Here is a 6,272-nt window from a genome sequence, read left to right as displayed (position 1 = left end):
CCTCACATATCACTACAGCGGAGGCAGTAGCCATTGCTCTCGCACTTTCCACTTTTAAAGCTAAAGTAGTCGTGACTCACAGCGCGCCGTTTTTAATTTTAATCATGGCCGTATTTCAGCCGAAGCGTTTCGCGTACTCATATCAAATCCTCCTAAACACCTAACCCTCCTGCTATGGGCGCCAGCCTACATGAGTCTCAAAGGTAAGGAGGGAGCACATGAGCTAGCTCGAGGGCTCACTTTCCGAGCAGCTTATCATCCCGCCCCCAAAATGCCTTGGTCAGGAAGGACACCATAATCACTTCACGCGACCTCCAACACTGTCGTCTTTCTCACCAACTCTATCCAGGTCCGCACCAAGAACTTACAAAGACAGAGGCCGTCATATGGCGCCAACTCCCGACGGACACTTTCCCCAATCCCATAAGAATCCATAATATATTTCCTGAACGGTATATGCCGATGTGTAAGCAATCCCAGCAGACCTCCTTAATATGGTATGGACTTGTCCACGACAACACATGCCAACACCAACACAGCATACCTGGGAGGCTCGTCTACGCAGCTGTATACCTGGACGACCAACGACAGATTATCGGTCTCCCTCTAGAGGCTGCCAGATTCCAAGGAGTCTTGGCCGACCCCTAGATCTGGGCCCCTTGACTGTTTAATAAATGTTTATCTTTCCATGGAAATCTTACCACTCGCCGCGAAATTTGCAGGTTAGTATTTTACAAGGCTGCACGAAAAGAAACGATTATTGAATATTTGTGGTGTGCCCTGAAGAGAACATTGATGCAATGAAACGTGTATTGTCTTTGCTATCTTGTATTTCCGCTTCTGGTTGAGCACCGTTCTTTGATATATATCTAAGAACGTTGCTGTTGAGTGACGTTGACAGCAATCCTTGACCTAGGAATGTCACTTAAAGGGAAACATTGGATACCACCTTGCTAACTGTCGAAAAAAATGGCAGCTAGTCAAGCCCAAATCCTTAATGAAATCAAGGCTGTAAAAGAAAGGCGTGGAGCTATCGATAAAGAAGACAAACAGCTGACATTGGGAGTCGCAGCCCTAAAAGAGCGCCAACCTCACCCGACGTTCCTGATGGTTCTGTAGCGGGCAATGCCGTGCAAGACATTTCTTCCCTGCTTTCTAATATTCAGTCAGTATGAGATGATGCTGAGAATAGATTGCGTCGAAACAACTTTTTTTGCTTTGGCATCAATGATGTATAAGATGAAAGCTGGGCAGATTCTGAACAGAAAATTATTGCGTTTGGTTTTGGTTTGGTTTGTGTGGTTTAACGTCCCAAAGCAACTCAGGCTATGAGAGACGCCGTGGTGGAGGACTCCGGAAATTTCGACCACCTGGGGTTCTTTAACGTGCACTGACATCGCACAGCACACGGGCGCCTTGCTTTTCACCTCCATCGAAAAGCGGCCGCCGAGGCCGGGATTCGATCCCGCGTCCTTGGGAACAGTAGTCGAGCGCCGTAACCACTGCGCCACCCCGGCGGGGTGGATTATTGCGTTTTCTTCAGAGCACCTAGAGGCTGCTTTCAATTTGAAAGTGTTCGTAGAATAAGCAAATCGAAATCTGATAGGTGCATACCAATGATAGCCAAGATGCCATTCTTTAAAGACGAACAGAAGATCCCTTCAAAGGGGCACAGACTAAAAGATACCAGTTTTGCTATCTGCGAGGATCTTTCTGCACCAACTCGTGAAGCTAGAAGGAAGCTGACTAACCTTACTTGAAAAACTTCGAATGGACAAACAAACGTATTCGGTCACGTTAGTCGCACCATAGCTCAATGCAACGGGCTTGCGACGGCGTTCTCAAACATGTCATACTCCTGTGCTCCGACGCTGTCTGTTTCGTTTTTTAACGTCCGAAGCTTGATGCCTAAACGCGATCGCCTCTTTTTCTTTCCTCAAGGTAGCGAATGGGATATTAGTTGCTTTAAACGAGACATGGTTGCATGCAGATATCAATGACAGTGAAATCTTTTCTAACGCCCATCTTACGATATCTGCAGACAGGATCATACAGATAAAGAAGGGGGTGGGGTGCTTCTTGCTCTTAAAAAAAAGTTGCCACCCATCGTTATTACCCCCAATTTTGACCTTGAAATAGTATGGGCCGCTGCATAACCATCCCCTCGAATTACTCATTGAGGTGTGCTACCGTCGACATGACTGTGGGATTTCCTTCATTCATAATCTCGGCTCTAGCATTTCCGCCGCTGCTGACCAGTGTTCGCTTATTGCATTTAGTTGCTCGGTGATATTAATTTTCTTCAAAATAGATTCGTCTAATTTGTCTTCACCTAATTATGCTTCACTTGGATTCATCAGTCTAACCCTATATTTCAACTTGTTTCAAGTCATTAGCCAGTGTACCCGCGGTCCTAACATACTAGATATAACCCTCTCCAGTGGTTCTGAAACTATGGGACCGGTTATGTATCTTGGCGAATTTAGCGATCACAAGATGCGGTACTTTGGTATTTACTACAACTAAATGCTTCTGTACCTGATACCGGAGAGTTTAAAACGTACATGTGTATGCATTTAAAACTTTAGTATTGTTCCAAGTGTTGCCCAATTTCAGTTGTTTCTAAAGTTGTTTTAGGATGCACCACTGTTTCAGACACACATGGTTAGCACTTTATTGCATGTTCGTTTCGTTCTCTGTATTATCTATTTTCGTGTTCGGTTTGACTCATACACTGTTTTGGATCGCCGTTGTTTTCATGTATTTGCTTTTATCGCGTCAGTTATATGCTGCAGTGCTTTATTTTTCCTATATGTTAATTTTTCATATTCCCCCATCACCGAATGCTGCTGGGGCCTGTGCGATAAAAAATTCGTTGGTGGCACTTAGATCTCTCTTAAGTGTGGTAAGGCGAAAGCCTTTCCGGCGACTCTTTGCACTCAGTGGCAGCTTTTTCCGCTCATTTTCTTCTTTTTCTCTTTTGCTCCTTTTTCTCTATTTCCCATGCTTTTTTCACAATTTTTGACGTATTCTGCACAATGCCGACGTCCGTGGATATATTGACGTCTACGACTGTTCTGACTGAATTAACTAATTACTCCACATCAAAGGAATTTTGCACACAGACACATTTTTCGCCCTCTACCTCAAACGACCATCCTTTTACTGGTATACACTCTCCGCGGACGCACAATCCTGTCCATACTCATGAGCCTATAAAGACTATCGTCCTAATAAATAAATAAATAAATAAATAAATAAATAAATAAATAAATAAATAAATAAATAAATAAATAAATAAATAAATAAATAAATAAATAAATAAATAAATAAATAAATAAATAAATAAATAAATAAATAAATAAATAAATAAATAAATAAATAAATAAATAAATAAATAAATAAATAAATAAATAAATAAATAAATAAATAAATAAATAAATAAATAAATAAATAAATAAATAAATAAATAAATAAATAAATAAATAAATAAATAAATAAATAAATAAATAAATAAATAAATAAATAAATAAATAAATAAATAAATAAATAAATAAATAAATAAATAAATAAATAAATAAATAAATAAATAAATAAATAAATAAATAAATAAATAAATAAATAAATAAATAAATAAATAAAAAATAAATAAATAAAAAATAAATAAATAAAAAATAAATAAATAAATAAATAAATAAATAAAAATAAATAAATAAATAAATTGACCGGCGTTAACCAAGGCCAAAATTCGGCGTAAGCATATAAGCTCCGCATTTTAGAGTATGATGCATGGCTCCCGTCTGTGGCTTCCATCGCCGATCCTCGTTTGGCGCATTAAACTTTGTTACTCGCTTATTTATTGATTCCATTATTAGTGCCCCTATTTTTTACACCACATATTTATTAGCACACGTCATAATCGACCCAGTTAGGCGAATGGTTACCAGACATACATTTTATTTATCCACTTATGGTGGTTTGGTTTGGTTTCTGGGGTTTAACGTCCCAAAGCGACTCCAGGCTATGAGAGACGGTGGTAGTTAGGCGGGTGGATGAGGTTAAGGTCGCAGGGGTCAAATCGATGCGGCTCGCACATGACCTTCGCCCTACAGTGGGCATAGTCCGGTTGATGATGATGATGATTAATCTACAGAGCTCAGATAGGGAACTGCATTCTGTGATCTTTCAATTATGCAAGTCGCCTAAAATAATTTGTGTAGTGCATGCCTGCTTTTCATTTCCTTGCTGTTATGTTTTTCATGTTTGTTTTTTTTACTTTACTTTGTGTGCTCACTGATTTTACGCTTGCGTGTGTATAAGCCTGAAAACATTTATTACATGTCCTTTAGCGTGTATCCACTGCTGTGTATATCTATTTACGTATGTACGGGCCTAAACTAGCTTCGGCTATTGGCCCAAGATTTTTTGCCAATTGTTCATTTTATTGAAATAAATCATTGATTGATTGATACTGCTAGCCCCTGGGGTCTGTGGCAGCACTGTGAAACAATGTTCAACAATAAAAAGGTTTGTTCGCAACAATAAAGAACTGCGCATTTCAACACAACACAGACATAAACGGGCAACATAAAGTGTTTACTTTGGTGAAATACACGTTCATGTGAAAAATGAAGCAAAAAAAAAAAAACAAGCACTCTGACTAAAACTGAAAAAAAAAAAAATGCATTGAGGTATGCATAGTAAACTCAGCACATCTTAAAATACGTTGATTGTTCTCTTTGAAATACACACATGGAAATATTACTGAAGAATGTGAGCATAGATGGGGAATTCATAAGGCGTTGGGGCAAAGAGCTCCAGTCCCGAATCGCATATGTGAAAAATGAATAACGAAACGTGTCTGTGTGAAATCTGTATCCCTGCCTGTGTTGGTTGTGCTTGTGCCTGGTAACCAAGCCGTGCGGTCGTTCTTGAGTCGCCTGACGTGAACAGCACAATTTGCGAGGAAGGAAAATCAGAGACACAAAATTAAAAAAAACTAAGAAAAATCAGTTGTGGTTTAGCTCTGGTTAACCGTAGTTGAATTGCGAAAGCAACGGTGTTAGCTTCTTTTGCCTGCTACATTATTCCCCTACGTGACTGCATGTCGTAGGGGTAACGAGAATGCAAACGGTTCTGGCAGACTGACTCTGATATCGCTCTCCCATATGACAGGAGCGACCCGAGTCGGTAGCTCCTGCCCGTGGCATAGGGGTAACGTGAATTCAAACGTCGTGGCAGGCTAATGTTTTTATGAGGGGTACCACGAACATGGACACGGATACGGAACACAGCGACAAGCGGTTAGACCCGGTGCAGTATTGCTTTCGCAATAAAAGCTAATTATTGCCTTTAAAATTATTTTTAGAACTTAACATCTAAGACTATGTCCTCAAAACGCAGTCGATACGACACAGTGCCTAAATAATAATTGGTTCACAGGAAGAGAAATGCGCAGTATCTGTCACAATTGTTTCTGTGGACACCTGAACCACGCCGTAAGGGAAGGGTCCTGGACAGAAAACATACGTGTCCGCGGAGCTGCATTTTCACGTCACCAACTTGCTTCACCTCGTGGGGTGGCAAAATTATGGGTCGATATATGAAATACAAAAAAAAAATGCAAACGAGTATAAAAAAAAAAATAACATTGGAGGTGCGGGGTATCGATCCCCGTACCTCTCGCATGCTAAGCGAGCGCTCTACCATCTGAGCTACACCCCCCCCCTTTTTTTTTTCTTTATTTCCTGGCTTTGGTTCATACCATTTCACAAGAACACAACACGAATAACACAAAACAAAGTACATATTGGAAGGTCATCATCAGCCAATGTCAGGCTGGCTTCGTCTCAGTACATTAAAACTCCCGCAACGACAGCAAAGGCTCTACCCTTGAGAGCCATTCGGGAGGGTCAGCAGCCACTTTCTGTATGGCAATAAACCAATTCACACTTTCTCGAAAGTATATTCTAGCGGGTCGAGCATCCCTGTCGCAGTGATAGCCCGCCATTCTGGAGCGCCATATAGAGTGGAGGCCCATGAGCATGATTAAATCATACGGAACGCCATCTTCATTATCAATGCTTAAATACCGGATGCCGTGGGAGTCTAGTGGAAATTCTTTCTTTATCGTACGTTGCAAAACATCCCAGAAATAAACCCCTTCCCAACAATGCAAAAAAACATGGTCTATTGTTTCCGGCTGCTTGCAGATTAAACAGTGCGCCCCCCACGGTAAAAAGAAATCCCTTTCCTCCAAAAACTTCTTTACT

The 6,272-nt window shown here is 40.5% G+C and overlaps 1 non-coding gene across 1 annotated transcript; it reads right to left on the bottom strand.

The window, feature by feature from the left end:
• Window positions 1–5,651: 5,651 nt before the first annotated feature.
• Window positions 5,652–5,724, bottom strand: TRNAA-AGC (transfer RNA alanine (anticodon AGC)). Its single transcript has one exon. It is a non-coding gene; the product is annotated as a tRNA-Ala (tRNA).
• Window positions 5,725–6,272: the final 548 nt, after the last annotated feature.

The sequence above is a fragment of the Amblyomma maculatum genome, chromosome 9, assembly GCF_055883805.1.
Source record: "Amblyomma maculatum isolate TAMU_Amacu chromosome 9, ASM5588380v1, whole genome shotgun sequence".
NCBI lineage: Eukaryota > Metazoa > Arthropoda > Arachnida > Ixodida > Ixodidae > Amblyomma > Amblyomma maculatum.
The sequence above is the reverse complement of the archived record's forward strand: the minus strand, read 5'-3'. Positions and strand labels throughout refer to the sequence as shown.